The following is a 17819-nucleotide window of genomic DNA, read 5'->3' on the forward strand; positions in this document are numbered from 1 at the left end:
CGCCTTGGTCCATTTCTACAGAAGACAGCCGTTACATCTTGGCAAAGGAGAAATGCTCACTAACATGGATGTAAACAAATGTGTGCACAACATTTTAGAGAAATAAGCTTTTTGTGCGTATGGAAAATGTCTGGGATCTTTTATTTCAGCTCATGAAACATTGGACCAACACTTTACATGTTGCATTTTTATTTGTGTTCAGTGTAGTTGCTGTAGTTTACTTTAGAGAACAAACTCTTGCATCTTTCACAGCAAAGAAAGAGCGAAGTAGCAAGGGAAAGAGAGAGATGGGAGGGGCACAGCTAGGCAGAGGTCAGTCTTTCGGCCACCAGGCAGACAGTCAGAACCGTGCATCAGTAATCAAAAGATGTTGGTAGGCTATAAGATATCTCAATGCTGTATTTATAAGTTATCTCCATGCTGTATTTAAAGTCGCATGGCCAGGAATCAGATTTGTATCTGACTTCAAACCATCTAAGACGGGGGTTTGAAATGTGGCTTGAAATATCCTATTCCATGTGCTTCTTGGCAGTTCAGACTGCAGGAAAAATAACCGTTTCGAATCGGATATGGAAAAAAATAGGATTTGAGTCACTTCAAACTGCCAATGTGAAAAAGGATTTAGTTAGCCAACCTCTTGATACTTTTCATCCACATATAACTGATAAAGTTGAACTAGGCCTACTTCATCAGTTATCATGACTCTTGGTACGTCTGACTGAGACAACTATAGCCATGCATGTTGTAACTCAAGGCATATAGTATTTTCAATATATGGATGTGATCTGCATTGTTTTTCCACATATACACTTTCTTTTTACAGGTCTACTCAAAAGCATGTGGGATGAAAAGACAATTGTCATCTCACAGCTTCTTTCGACTTCATTGCTTTTCTCAGGTAGCTAGTTATCATATTCCATCATCTATCATGTGTACATTTGTATACTAACATTTAGTAAAGCATTATTTAGAATGTTGGTTTTACAACAACCGTCACCAAGAAGCACACAAGTATCACAGTATCTTTGGTGATATAATACAAGAGAATTTAAGTTTCTCCCTAATCTATGGCTGTGTTGTCTGTCTCCTTCCTTAGTCAATATTGAGGTTCAGTTCCCTATTTCACCTATGGGAGTGGCAGCTCTGGACAGTGACATCACCCTTAAATGCTTTTTCCCTCCGTATGAAAACCTGAACCTCAACAACCTGGTCGTCAACTGGCAGCATGGAGAATCAGTGGTGGTCCACAGTTATTACCATGGGAGAGATCAGCTGGAAAGACAGAGTGTTGTTTACAAGGGACAAACTCATCTGTTTGAAGACCAGCTCACTGTGGGAAATGCCTCACTTAGACTGAGTGGTGTGCAGCTGAGTGACTAGGGCCCATACACCTGTGATGTGATGGATGAACAGGGAAGCACCAAGGAAAGCTACAACTTTTAGTGGCAGGTTAGAGAGTATTTCTTTTAAAATCTTGCGTCTATGAGGGATTAAGAGACTTAAAAGTATTAGCTATCTGCACAAAATCAGCTTATTGTCATCTACTTGCGTAAAGCCCTTTGCAGTCAGAATTCTCATTTGTGAAGAGCTGAATAAGAGTATTGTTGTTGTTGTTTTTGTTTGCCCCTAGCCCCCTTCAAGGAGCCCCAGCTCTCTATACAGTCATCATGTGACAGCTTCATCATCACTCTCAACTCCTCTCAGGGTTTCTCCCAGCCTGATGTGTGGTGGACGGACTCCATTGGAGGAGACATCTCCAATCAGAGCCACAGCTGTATCGGCCTGGACAGCAGGGGGCGCTATGAGGTCCACAGCTCCATGGAGGTCAGGCCAAACAGTACACTCGTTGTTGAAATGAGACTGTAGGTTCTCAATCAAAGATTCACCCACTCGCTGATGATGAAGCTGTCACAGGATGACTGTACAGAGAGCTGGGGCTCTTTGAAGGGGGCTAGGGGTAAACAAAAAGCCTGTCTCTTTCTCTCATCTCTTCCTCTTCTACAGAATGCTGTGAGGTGCCTCTTGCAACCAGGGGCAGACAGGCTTTGGTGTTATTAGGGATAGTTCTCTTAGCAGCATTAGCAATGCCACTCATTTTGTACTTCAGACACAAGCCTGAAACATACCAACACCAGATGGTCCCACATGACGATACAATAGGACAAGATGAGGCTCATGAAACAAACTTGAGAAGAAAATAATAGTTTGAGAAGTCAAAGCTTAAGCTTTTATAGCTCTGTGTTTCAATGTCACAAATCTAGATGTGTGTGTTGATGCCTTCTGAAATATTTCCACTCCCTCTTGATAAAGTATTATAGAGTACTGCTAGCAGTAGACTTTGCTACTCTCTCTGCAAGCCTATCTAATCCAGCCTACTTTGTTTTTTTTACTTAACAGAGCTTGAAGAATTTTGAAAAGAATAATGGGGAAATATTGCAGAATCCAGGTGTGCAAAACACTTACAGATTCACACAAGAAGACTCACTGCTGTAATCACTGCCAAAGGCGTTTCTTACATGTATTGACTCATGGGGGTCTGTTAGTCTTTTATTTTTAATTCATTTAAAAAAAAAAAAAAAAAAAAAATCTTCCACTTTGACATTAGAGTGTTTTGTGTAGATCGTTGACAAAGAAATGATAATGAAATCCATTTTAATCCCACTTTGTAACACAATACAATTAGAAGAAATCCAAGGGGGTGAATACTCATCTTTTCCCTGTTTTCCATATCTGACTAACAAGAAGTAGTTAAGATGTTGGGGATCATGGCTAGACAGCAATTTTCAAGTCTTGCCATTGATTTTCAAGCAGATTTAAGTCAAAACTAACGTGGCTACTCAGGAACATTCACTGTCTTCATGGTAGGCTGGAGTAGGCTACTCCAGTGTAGATTTGTCCTTGTGTTGAAAGTTACTGTCCCGCTGAAAGCTGAATTCCTCTCCAAGTGTCTGGTGTAAAGCAGACTGAAACAGGTTTTTTCTACAGAATTCTGCCTGTGCTTGGCTCCATCCTGTTTCTTTTTATCCTGAAAAATTCCCCAGTCTTTGCCGATATCAAGCATACGCATAGCATGATGCAGCCACCACCATGCTTGAAAATAAGGAGGCAGTTACTCAGTGATGTGTTGTGTTGGATTTGCCCAAAACGTAAGACTTTGCATTAAAGGCCAAAAAATCTATTCCTTTGTCGTGTATTTTTTTCTTCAGTATTACTTTAGTGCCTTGTTGCATACAGGATGCATGTTTTGGAATATTTGTATTCTGTATACTTGTATTCTTCTTTTCACTCTTTTAGGTCATTATTGTGGAGTCACTACAATGTTGTTGATCCATCTTCAGTTTTCTCCCATGAACTCCAGAGCTGTTTAAAATCACCAATGGCCTCATGGTGACATCCCTGAGCAGTTTCCTTCCTGTCCTTCAGCTCAGTTCAGAAGTATGACTGTATCTTTGTTGTGTATGGGTGGTTTAATACATCATCCACAGTGTAATTCTTAACTTGACCATGCTTAAAGTGATATTAAGTGTTATTGATTTGTTATTGTTCCCCATCTATCAATCATTGTCCTTCTTTATGAGTCTTTGGAAAAGCTCCCTGGTCTTTGTAGTTGAATTTGTGCTTTAAATTCAATACTTGACTGAGGAACCTTATAGAAGTTGTATGTAAGGGGGACTGGTGAGTCCATATACTAACTTATTTTTTGATTTAGTAAGTCAAATGTTACTCCTGAACAAGTTTTCCTAAACAAAGGTGGTGAATACTTATGCAGCAACTAAACTGAACAAAAATACAAACACAACATGTGAAGTGTTGGTCCCATGTTTCTTGAGCTGTAATAAAAGGTCCCATACTTTTTTCATAAGCACAAAAAGCTAATTTGTTTACATCCCTGTTAGTGAACATTTCTCCTTTGTCAAGATAATCCATTCACCTGACAGGTGTGCCCATGCCTAGTCATGTGAAATCCATAGATTAGGGTTAGGGTTAATTCATTTCAATTGACTGATTTCCTTATATGAACTGTAACTCACTACAATCGTTGAAGTGGTTGCATGTTGCATGTTGCATTTAGATTTTTGTTCAGTATATACTTTTGTTACTTAGGTTTTACAAATTTGTTGAATTTTCTTTTCACTTTGACATTATGGAGTATTTTATGTAGATCAATGAAAAATGTTCTAAATTAAATCTATTTCAATCCCACTTTGTAACACAACAACATTTTAAAAAATCCAAGGGGGTGAATACTTACGATACCCACTGTAAGGATTACTTTTCTGATAAGATTTGCATGATGGGACAAGGGAATTACTATAACTGTGTGCACTAAGTACCATACCCACACTCTCTCACTATCGCTCTCACACATTTTAGATAGTAAGAGCTGCTCTAACTTCACCATGTGGAGAGACGTAGGCTTGCAACCCCATAACAACTACAGTATGCTAGTGAACAGTAAGCAGTCAGATCACAAAATGTTTTTACATAACTGAAATGTAGAGTATGTTTACTCTAATCGATATTTATGGACATACATTTTGTCCAATGTTATTGTCAAAGGTGGCATGGTAACAACAACTGTGGGAAAAGTACTATCCACCTTACAGTTGGACTGGTTGAAAAGTTGATCCTACACCACAAGGTGGATGTAACTGCAACGTCTGGGGCATATTACAGAAATATTTTACATTTCATTACATGACACTTGGAGTCACTCTGTGAGACAGTTCATTACATTAACAATTTACCGTTGCTGCAGCGCAGGCATTTTGAAAAGCAACTGTTCAACAAGCACGTCAACAAATAGTTGTTACAAGTTGTTGTAACAAGACATGCTCGACTAACCTTGAGCCACCCACAGAAGGTACATGTACAAATACAACACACCTACAGTACTCCTCCATCCCCACCTTAAGTATATTCGTTTTCTAGATCCGTACATTGACCCACCAGGAAAAGGTTACTAATAGGAACTTTTCATTTTATGGGAGGAATTTGCATTGTCACTTAGATAAAGAATGACATACAACTCTAGTGATAGCAGTTCAAAAAGGTGCCCACTGACACCATCACCCTCAGAGCTAGAGTGTGAAACCATACATGCATATTAATCATTTGCCCTTTACTTATATTGATGACAGGGATGAGGCCAACCTGTGCCCATCATGTTAAAGTGTCAAAGAAACTAAGCAGGAGGAGTGTTTTGTCTGTAAGCTGCAGGGCCACATTGGTTATAAGCATGTTGGCAGCTCTGTAATGCATTTCACATACTCGCCTTCCCTCTTAAACTATACAAACACACCCATGACATGATGTGTATTTAAGACAAATAAATCCTCACCTCACCCCTCTCGTCACACCCCCAAAATCCTCATAAGGATTCATAGTCAATTCTTGTTCAGACCTCTGTCACCCTATTCTCAATTGAGCTGACAGTAAATAAAGAACGTTTTCTTTGTTAACTGGGATGTGGCTCTCATATTCTTTTTCAAGATCAATGTTTCTGTAATGGTATCCATGGTTGGCTTTCCTCTCCCGTCTCCTATTGACATACACTTAAGCCATGTTCTGTTGACATACACTTAAAACATCCATATGTAGGTAATTAGCACTTCTTCTAATCCATGTTTAAATATTGCCATAAAACAATAAATTAAAAGCACATGATAATTTGAATAATTTGAAAGTACATTGTTATTTTATATGGTCCCAATTTGTATTTCATTTTTATTTTACCTTTATTTAACCAGCCAAGTCAATTAAGAACAAATGATTATTTACATCACTACACAGTGATGCTAAAAACTATATAATAATTACATGGTTTACATGCCTTATAAGAGGTATAATATTTGATAGTACTATGTAACAACTACCCACACTAGTTTCATTATGCTGCTATATTACCATTATGTGATACTTAATATAAAGTGGGACCTTTTAAAAGTTATATTCTATTGCAAATCAAAAATGAAAACATCTGGTCAGTAGGCCATAGTAAATGAGTCTATGAAAAATGTTTGGCAATATTATTTACCAGGTTTCTCTTATAAAATCTAAATGTGACAAACCTGGTTAAATAAATCAATTAAAATGATATATATATATATATATATATATATATATATATATATTGAGGTAGATTTAGGTAAAATTGTTTGAAACAGATGTTTATTTCCAATTTATTTTAAAAGTATTGTTTATAAGGAAAAAGCCTGTAACGGAGACGCTGTGAGTCGAGAAGCAGGTGCAGGTGAAACGTTTAATAAAATAACAAACATGAAATGAGACAGCATAACAGTGGCGATAAGGCATGAACACAGGAACAATACCAACTAAGGAAGGAACCTAAGGGAGTGACAGATACAGGGGAGGTAATCAGGAAGGTAATGGAGTCCAGGTGAGTATCCTAATGATCTGCAGGTTCGCGTTATGATGGATGCCAGGTGTGCATAATGATGGATCACAGGACCAGTGCTTAGTATACTGGCAACGTTGAACACCAGAGGGGAGGAGCGGGAGTTGACGTGACAGTACACCCCTGTCATGACGTTGCCCTCTCTCTGGGTACAGGGAGCACAGTTGAACCCCCTCCCTCTGCACCAGGCCTTTTCTATGCACCATCCCCCTATCTACCTCCCCCTACCCAGGCTGCTGTGGTCAGAAGGTGGTCGTAAATTCCAAAGGGAATGTCCTGCCTCACAGGCCACAGTTTTGAGACAGAATGGTTTCACAAAGGAATTCTTCCACCTCACCGGACGGGGGAACTGAACAACATTTATGTTCTGGATAAGGTATAAAAGATTGGTGAAGAATCCAGCTACGAACTGGTCCGCTTGGTACAATTTTATGAAACCCATGAGAGACAATACTGCCATATTACCATAATAATGTTTATATAATAGCCTCAGCTATGGGACTTACATCTAAATGGTTGTATAAAATGTATTAATAAGGATAAAGCTATTTGGAATATGTTGAGATGCTATGTACTGATGTTAATGTGAGAGAATTGTATATCAGTTCAAAGCTTAACTAAGTCATCGGCACGCCCCCAGGGACACAGACAGGACAAGGCGTCATGTGACAGCCTTTTCTATGTTCAGTATATAAACCCCCAACCAGGGTTTCTTTCTTAAGACCAGCTTACCTCGAGAAGAGAGAGAGCCAAGGTTTGACCATGCATTGAACGCCGTTCAGCCTGCGGAACCCCAAGCCAACAGCCAATGGCATCGCATGGCGCGAAATACAAAACCAACTAAAATACCACAATTCAATTTTCTCAAACAATCAACTATTTTACACCATTTTAAAGACAAGACTCTCGTTAATCTAACCACATTGTCCGATTTCAAAAAGGCTTTACAGTGAAAGCAAAACATTAGATTATGTCAGGAGAGTACCCTGCCATAATCACACAGCCATTTTCAAAGCAAGCATATATGTCACAAAAACCAAAACCACAGCTAAATGCAGCACTAACCTTTGATGATCTTCATCAGATGACACTCCTAGGACATTATGTTATACAATACATGCATTTTTTGTTCAATCAAGTTCATATTTATATCAAAAACAGCTTTTTACATTAGCATGTGATGTTCAGAACTAGCATACCCACCGAAAACTTCCGGTGAATTTACTAAATTACTCACGATAAATGTTGACAAAAAACATAACAATTATTTTAAGAATTATAGATACAGAACTCCTTTATGCAAACGCTATGTCAGATTTTAAAATAGCTTTTCGGCGAAAGCACATTTTTCAATATTCTGAGTACATAGCTCGGCCATCACGGCTAGCTATTTTGACACCCACCAAGTTTGGGGCTCACTAAACTCAGAATTACTATTAGAAAAATTGGATTACCTTTGCTGTTCTTCATCAGAATGCACTACCAGGACTTCTACTTCAACAACAAATGTTGTTTTGGTTCCAAATAATCCATAGTTATATCGTGCGTTCAGGTCACTATCCGAAGGGTAACGCGCGAGTGCATTTCGTGACAAAAAATTCCATTACCGTACTTAGAAGCATGTCAAACGCTGTTTAAAATCAATTTTTATGCTATTTTTCTCGTAAAATAGTGATAATATTCCAACCGGGCAACGTTGTATTCATTCAAAGGCTGAAAGAAAAAAATAGAGAAGTCTTGTGAACGCGCATCTCAGTCTCACTGTCCCCAGGCTGACCACTTACAAACTCTGCTGCTGTACTTTGCCCAAAGACAGCAGACACCCCATTCTACTTTCTGGCGGCTTTAGAGAGCCAATGGAAGCCTTAGAAAGTGTCACGTTACAGCACAGATGCTGTATTTTTGATAGAGATGCAACAGAAGGACAACAAATTGTCAGACAGGGCGCTTCCTGTATGGAATCTTCTCAGGTTTTGGCCTGCCATATGAGTTCTGTTATACTCACAGACACCATTCAAACAGTTTTAGAAACTTTAGAGTGTTTTCTATCCAAATCTACTAATTATATGCATATTCTCGTTTCTGGGCAAGAGTAATAACCAGTTTAAATCGGGTACGTTTTTTATCCGGGTTAATTAACCTCTCTAGGCTAGGCGGGACGAATTCGTCCCACCTACGTAACAGCCACTGCTATCCTGTGGCGCGATTTTCAAAACCTTAAAAATCCTATTACTTCAATTTTTCAAACATATGACTATTTTACAGCCATTTAAAGATAAGACTCTCGTTAATCTAACCACACTGTCCGATTTCAAAAAGGCTTTACAACGAAAGCAAAACATTAGATTATGTCAGCAGAGTACCAAGCCAGAAATAATCAGACACCCATTTTTCAAGCCAGCATATAATGTCACCAAAACCCAGAAGACAGCTAAATGCAGCACTCACCTTTGATGATCTTCATCAGATGACAACCCTAGGACATTATGTTATACAATACATGCATGTTTTGTTCAATCAAGTTCATATTTATATCAAAAACCAGCTTTTTACATTAGCATGTGACGTTCAGAACTAGCATACCCCCCGCAAACTTCCGGGGAATTCGCTAACATTTTACTAAATTACTCACGATAAACGTTCACAAAAAGCATAACAATTATTTTAAGAATTATAGATACAGACCTCCTCTATGCACTCGATATGTCCGATTTTAAAATAGCTTTTTGGTGAAAGCACATTTTGCAATATTCTAAGTACATAGCCCAGGCATCACGGGCTCGCTATTTAGACACCCGGCAAGTTTAGCACTCACCATAATCATATTTACTATTATAAAAATTTCATTACCTTTTGTTGTCTTCGTCAGAATACACACCCAGGACTGCTACTTCAATAACAAATGTTGGTTTGGTCCAAAATAATCCATCGTTATATCCGAATAGCGGCGTTTTGTTCGTGCGTTCCAGACACTATCCGAAATAGTAAAGAAGTGTCACGCGCATGGCGCAATTCGTGACAATAAAATTCTAAGTATTCCATTACCGTACTTCGAAGCATGTCAACCGCTGTTTAAAATCAATTTTTACGACATTTTTCTCGTAGAAAAGCGATAATATTCCGACAGGGAATCTCCTTTTCGGCAAACAGAGGAAAAAATCCCAAAGGCGGGGGCGGTCGGGGTCACGCGCATAAGCTAGTGTCTCTTGATCGGCCACTTGAGAAAGGCGATAATGTGTTTCAGCCTGGGGCTGGAATGACGACATTCTGTTTTTTCCCGGACTCTGAGCGCCTATGGACGACGTGGGAAGTGTCACGTTAGAGCAGAGATCCTTAGTAAATGATAGAGATGGAAAAGAAGTTCAACAAATGGTCAGACAGGCCACTTCCTGTAAAGGAATCTCTCAGGTTTTGACCTGCCATTTGAGTTCTGTTATACTCACAGACACCATTCAAACAGTTTTAGAAAATTTAGGGTGTTTTCTATCCATATGTAATAAGTATATGCATATTCTAGTTACTGAGTAGGAGTGGTAACCAGATTAAATCGGGTATGTTTTTTATCCAGCCGTGTCAATGCTGCCCCCTAGCCCTAACAGGTTATCAGGTTAATTCTGGACACATGAAAAGTGGAATGTATATGGAGGATACTGGGCAACAGAAGACGAACAGCAGAGGGACTAATGACCTTGGAGATGGGGAAAGGGCTGATAAACTGGGGGGAGAGTTTGCGGGATTCCACCTGTAGGGGCAGATCCTGTGTGGACAGCCATACCTTCTACTCGAGACGATACCGGGGATCCAGGGTCCAGTGGTGATCCGCTTGTCATCGATACCTGGAGGGGGTCTTGAGAAGGGCCGACCGGGCTCTCTTCCAGGTACGATGACAGTGGCGTTGCAGAGCAAGGAAAGGTGTCGCCCATCTTCCTCGTTATCCCCAGTGTATTTATACCTGTGTTCTCTGTTTGTATGTTGCCATTTTTATTTTTTTTGTGAAACCTACCAGCGTGGGCAAAAACGCTGTAGTGCAGACAAGCACAAAGACAGGTGTGAAAAACAGGGTGTGACAAAAGGAGACGCTGTGAGTTGAGAAGCAGGTGCAGGTGAAACGTTTAATTAAACAACAAACATGAAATGAGACAGCATAAAAGTGGCGATAAGGCATGAACACAGGAACAATACCAACTGAGGAAGGAACCTAAGGGAGGGACAGATAAAGGGGAGGTAATCAGGAAGGTAATGGAGTCCAGGTGAGTATCCTAATGATCTTCAGGTGCGCATAATGATGGATGCCAGGTGTGCATAATGAAGGATCCCTGGACCAGTGGTTAGTATACTGGTGACTTCGAACGCTTGGGGGGAGGAATAGGAGTAGACATGACAAAGCCTATGTAAATGTTTTGGTTAGATGGAAACTTCAGACAAAAAGTTGTCAATATATGCATTACAGTCATATATACGCTATGTTGACTTAATAAGTACTGTAATTAAATATTTTGGCAAGGATGTGTTATTTTTTACCCATCCTCTTTACAATATAAGACACCTTCTCATCCCTCCCTGTCTGTTATATCCTTCATGGTCCCACCAACAGGTAAAGTATGGACATCAAATCAGTCTTTTGCATTAGAAAACATGGTGAATAGTGTAATTTGACGACCAAGTGAATTGAAATAAAATATTTTCTATCTTTATAGATACATGTACAATTTATAGTAATAGTAATTACATTTTTTTGGTGGATGTAATTTATTGATGATATTAATAAATTGAAGTAAATGCCTTTCATATTAATTATATATGTTTTCTCTCCTGTCAGTAGCTACTGTATAATCTAATCTAAAGCAAAACTGATTTTGTTTTTACATCCATGTTTCATGTTTTCCATATCATTTGTTAACTGTGCATTTTGGTTTCCTGTTTGTGTGGCTGTCAGCCTATTCATAGGTAAGAATCACAGATTACCTTTCAATATTTAATGTCATGTAATCACTACCAGAACTGAACAAGTTGATCATTTATTATTATCTAACATTATGGGGAAACATAAATACAGAACTGTAGCTTGGCAAATGAAATCTTTCTAGCCTCCTCTAATTAAATAGTACATTTATGTTGTTTGTTCTGCAGGGAACTCTATATTATAGACATGTAATACTGGTTATAAAGCTATGCAAGGGGAAGCGACAGCATGTGTATTGTTATGTGCACAAACATTTGTATATGGTCATGTCATTCAAGCAAAAACGAATTATTTTGTTCCTTACTAAATTGACACATGACAGTCAGTGAATTCAACAAGAGCAGTCGGAGCAAGACTGTACTGTATTTAAGCTATAGTAAACGTTTCATTATTAAACTGATATTACATTAGTCAAATGGTTGCGAAAAGAATGCAGGTGCTCATCTGTAAAATTGTCTTTCTTCCTTTACGTTTAGTGGTCTGTGGGTCATGCCCAGTGGGGCGAGAGTTCATTACTGCCTTTATGCCTAACTATTTGCTGAGCTACCATGATGATCAGAGTCTTCAACTGGCCATAACCACACAGGATTATCCAGCCGTTGTTCAAATTCAGGTCAATGCAATCGGCTTCTCCACCTCAGTGAAAATAGAGAAACAGAACACCAAATGGATCGCCATACCTCATAACGCTGAAATTGGGGGTCCAGGAGCTTCCACCAAAACAGTGCAGGTCACCTCCAACTCTGACATCTCAGTGGTGGCCTTCAACTAACTACAAGTTCTCGACCGGAGACAGCAGTGTGGTCTTCCAAACTGACCAAACTGACCAGCTCAACAGACTTCGTAAACATTGTGGCCTCAGAGGACAACACTCTAGTGAAGATCTCTGAGGGAAATATAACCATTGGTAAAGAGCTGAATGCGGGGCAGGCGTATGTGGTTTCTGTCCACCAAATATCCGCTGATCATCAGAAGTGATAAGAAGGTCATGGTGATGTACTTCAGCAACAACAAGCCCTATGATCCGTTCCTCACCAACATCCTCCCATTGTCTGATATGGCCAACGAGTGGTCGGTGGACACGCAGAGCAAATTCAAGATCACAATGGTAATTGTCTCCGAGGGGGAAGGGATCAACACCGTTAAAGTCTGTGAGAAAAATAAATGTGTGAAATCTCGCCAATAGACATCATTCAACTCAGACCCTAAGTACATGTGGGTAAATATTCCATTGGGAGAGCAGCAATATCATTTCTCCATCAAAGGCGACTCCCTCATGGCTGTTTACGTTTATGGTGGCATGCCAAGAGACGGCTACGCTACAACAGGAGTATGTTCCAAAGGTACGCTGTTTAATTGACACATCAACTTAAATGGCCTATCAACTGCCCCTCAACACCTCTCTCGTTAAATAGGACAACTCTTAAACAACACAATGCAACGCAACACATCGCAATGCTACGCAACACAATAAAACAACAACGCAACACAACAAATGTACTGCATGAAAACTAGTTAGTTAGTCTTGAATGTTGCTTCTGTACTCTCTCAGGCACTGCCCCACCCACTCCACCAGTAGACCCCTGTGAGAACGTCAAATGCAGAGAAAAGGAAGAATGTACACAGGGAGTTTGTGTCCACATCTCCAAAGCAATCTGCAGGGTCGTGGGTGACCCCCACTACCTCACCTTTGATGGGGAGCGGTTTGACTTCCAGGGCACCTGCTCTTACGTCATGGCCACGGTTGTTAAATCTGAACCTGGCCTCATCCCGTTCACTGTCCTGACCAAGAACAACCACAGAGGGAACAAGAGGGTGTCTTTGGTAAGGAAATTCTCTGTCACGGTATATGGGCTGACTGTTGTGATCAGTACACATAAAGGGAAGGTTGAGATAAGTAACAAGAGACCAGAGGGAAATTATCAGGATTGGGGTCGATTCCATGGTAAATTTGGTCAATCCAGGAGGTGAACTGGGTGGTTTTTCCATATGCTTATTGATCTTACTTAGGTGAATGGTGAGAATGTCTACCTGCCAGTGACCCTTGCCGGGGGAAACCTAACGGTGGTGTATAGTGGCAGCTATGCTGTTCTGAAGACAAACTTTGGCTTGAAGGTTATGTATGAATGGAATATGAAGTTCTAAATCACTGTTCCAAGCAGCTGCTTCCGCACCCTGGATGGGCTCTGTGGGAACTACAACGGAGATCACAACGACGAGTTCATCAACCCCAAAAGTAACAAGGAACCCACAGTGGTGAAGTTTGCCCAGAGCTGGAGAACTGAAGACGGCGACTTGATCTGTCATGATGACTGCCAAGGGGAATGTCCTAGCTGCACTCCGGCTCTCCAACAGAAATACAAGGGAGAAAAGTTACGTGGTCTCTTGGCCAAAAAATGTGTCCCATTCGCAAGCTGCCACAAGGTCCTGGACCCAGACATGTTCATGGACAACTGTGTCTATGACGTTTGCATCAATAAAGGCATCTAACAGTTCCTCTCTGAGAACATGAAAAGCGACAATGATGCCTGCTTGGCCGAGGGGGTCAAAATGAGTGGAGGACAGTCATTGGATGCTCTGAGTTTTTTTCTTTCCAGACATTTCATCAAGAGTTTTAGATTGTGCTTTTGGAAATTATTTAAATATATTTTCTCATTTCACTACCGCACGTTTGATGGCAAGAGGTTCGACTTCCAGGGAACGTGTACTTACGTTCTCTCCAAATTGGTCAGCAAAGACGACAGATCTCTGGCACATTTAGAGGTGCTTGTAAAGAATCAAAATAGGGGGAGGAACACGGCAGTGTCTTACACAAAGACAGTCACCATCACTGTCTTCAAAAACATCATCACCGTTAGTCGGGACAACCCTGGCAAAGTATTGGTAAGCTACCTTAGAATGTTATACATTCCAAATGAATGACACAATTGCATTCTGGGTTTACTTGGTCAATGAGCTATTATGATTATACTACTTATTAATATAAGAAGAAATATCAAGACAGTATTATCCTTCATGTTTCATTCAAGTTTCTTTCTCTCTTCCCAGGTCAACAACCAGTATGTGAACTTGCCATTTGATGTAGAAGATGGCCAACTGTCCATCATCCGCAGTGGGTATTTTGGGGTGGTGAAGACCAAATTTGGCCTGACACTGAAGTTCAACTGGAACAGCCATGTCTCCCTAACCCTCCCCAGCTCCTACTCAGACCTCATCGGAGGGCTCTGCGGAAACTGGAATGGCCAACGGAACGACAATCTCCTCAAACCAGACAAGAGCCCTGCTAACACCCCAACAGTATTCGGAGACAGCTGGAAAGTGGGGAATGACCCTGGCTGCTCCAGCGACTGCGACGGCGAGAAGTGCCCCACCTGTGACCACAGCCTGATGCTTGATTACCAAACAGGGAAGTACTGTGGCAGGATCACAGACAAAAACGGTCCGTTCAAGCACTGCCACGCCAAGGTGGACCCCAGAGAGTACTATGAGGACTGTGTGTTTGATATGTGTCTGTACCGTGGCCATGCCTCTGCCCTCTGTAACGCCCTCAGCACCTACACCACTGCCTGCCAGGATGCCCCTGCCAAGGTGGAACAGTGGAGGTCGGACAGCTTCTGTCGTAAGTAGTGCACAGACACACCTCATCAGATGTGTATTTCAAAACAACTACTGTAACAATTATGATCATCACAATAAGTCAGAAGTGGTTTGTCTAGCTAACAGCTTCTGGTTCCAACATTAAATTCTATCATGTTTGACCTAATGTGTTGTAGCGTCTTCCTGTAAGGCCAACAGCCACTATGAGGTGTGTGCCTCAGGCTGCCCCCAGACCTGCAGTGGACTCGATGAGCCTGAGAGCTGTGAGAACTCCCTGTGCACTGAGGGATGTGTCTGTGACGAAGGGTTCATACTGAGCGACAGCGAGTGTGTGCTGCTGGCTGAATGTGGCTGCGTTCACCAAGGCCAGTACTACCAGATGGGCCAGGTGTTCTTCCCCAACGGCCAGTGCAAAGAGCGCTGTGTGTGTAACAAGGATGGAGACATGGAGTGTAATGTAAAGTTTGCCTGCGGTCCCACTGAGAAGTGCCAGGTCCAAGACGGGGTGCAGGCCTGTGTACCCATGAGCACGGGCACCTGCCATGTGAGCGGGGCCAGGAGATTCCACTCGTTCGATGGCAGCTGTTTCAGCCTACATGGGGACTGTGTGTACAAAATGTCAGAGGTTGTGGAGAAAGACGGATCGATGGCTCCATTTGTTGTGTCAGTGCAGCAGTTGACCAAGATGGATGATGCAATGGTCACCAGGAGGGTTGACATACAGGCCTACAAATACAAGATATCCATGTCTCCCAGAGTTATATGGGAAATAATGGTAGTTTTCTGTCTTGATCTATTCATTTCAGTATTAAAAAGCAACACTTGATTAGAAAAACTGATGTTTTCAATCTTTTCTCCTTTCACAGGTGGATGGCGTTGCAGCAAATCTCCCACTGTCACTCGGAGATGGAAAGGTCAGGGCCTACCAGAATGGCATTAACATCGTCGTGGTAACAGACTTTGGCTTGATGGTGACCTACGACACATTTGCTGGCGCCATCATACAGCTTCCATCCACTTACAAAGGTGTTACCGGTGGTCTCTGTGGCAACTATAATGACAAGAAGGAGGATGACTTCCTGCTGCCCAGTGGGCTGCAGGAGCCGTCTGTGGAGAAGTTTGCAGCGGGGTGGTTGGTGGTTCAGGAAGGGGTCAAATGTCAGACAGGATGTGACGGTGGCTTGAAGTGTCCTCCCACCAGTGGACCCCCACCGGCTTGTAGCATCATAAAGTCAACCAAGGGTCCATTTGCCCAATGCCATGCTGTTGTGCCACCATAAGAGCACTTTGAGGAGTGCATGAAGGAGGGAGAGGGTGGGGATGCCCTGTGCCGCCACTTACAGACATATGTGACTTTCTGTCAGGTATCCGGTGGCCTTGTCAGCAGCTGGAGATCTGACCAGTTTTGTCGTGAGTGAATTTTGATATTGAAAGTTAATTTACCTTATCCTGGTATATTTATTGTTCAATATTTTTCTGACCTAATTGTGACCTAATTGTGACGACCCTCCAACTCTGTCTGCCGTATTGTTCTTGTTTCCTTATTAGGATGCCGGTCGGCGGAGTTGGGAGGGTCGTCAGCTACATGGGAACACCTGGGCCCGGGTGTATCCCAGGATAAATAGACCTCTTCCACATTCATTGGGGAGATTCTCTCCATGCAGACACCTTCATAGATTTTGTTGTGGTATTGTTGTGGCCTTTTGGTTGTTTGCTTTGACACCTTTCAACACCCCGCATTATCACATTTATGCATGCAAAACATTCACTTACACTACTGATTACTGATTACACACACCATTGTTAATTGCATTTAGTTAATAAATATATATTTTGTTATTCCTTGTCTCCACATTGTCTCCCTTTTGTTACGAACTTTGAGCCGGTTTGTGACATAATGCTCTGTTGAAAAACAATTGAAGCTGAGCTGATTTAAGTGTTTTGATAACATCCATTTCCATCTGTCCTCTAGCTCTGACGTGTCCAGCTAACAGTCACTATGAGTTGTGTGCCGACACCTGTTCTTCTACCTGTGACTCTCTCAGTGAGTCTCCAAAATGCCCACTATGCCAGGAGGGCTGCCAGTGTGAAGATGGCTTTGTGTTTGATAGTGGCAAGTGTGTCCTACTGGAGAACTGTGGCTGTGTGGTTGATGGACACTATTACAAGGTGATCACTGGTTTATTGTGTATTGACAAATAAATTGCCATTTCATATCTCAAAAATTCAATGGTATCCTAACGTGATTATCACAATTATAGGGCTATATCTGTTCTACTCTAAATGCAAGTATAAAGTGCAATTCATATAATCAATCACAATGCTTGGTACATATTTATTGTTTACAATCATTTACATGTCTTGCTGGTTTTCAGTCTGGCCGGTCTGTGATGCTGGGAACTGTTCTGAGACCTGCAGCTGTGCAGCAGGAGTGTTCACCTGCAAGAACTCCCAGTGCAAAGAGTTCAAGACATGTGGGATGAAGAATGGAGTCATGGACTGCTACAGTACAGGTAATAATAAAAACCAAACAGATATGGCTATGTGTTTTGTAAATTTGGATGTGGAATTATGTACTTTGTTGATGTTCTTATTTTGATATTACTATGAGCAAGATATGTTAACATCTCTAATGCACATTTTGTCAGACCCCTGTCAGGACCCTGAGTGCCGTGAAAAAGAAAACTGCGTGGTGATGAACAATAAGGCGGTATGTGTGGCCCAGTCCAAGGCCACCTGGTGGTTGTTCGGTGACCCTCACTACAGCACGTTCGATGGCCAGCCCTTCTCCTTCATGGGTACATGCTCCTACATTCTGGTGAATAAGACGGGCAAAGATCC

The sequence above is a fragment of the Salmo salar genome, chromosome 05 (assembly GCF_965601325.2).
Source record: "Salmo salar chromosome 05, fSalSal1, whole genome shotgun sequence".
Taxonomy (NCBI): Eukaryota; Metazoa; Chordata; class Actinopteri; order Salmoniformes; family Salmonidae; genus Salmo; species Salmo salar.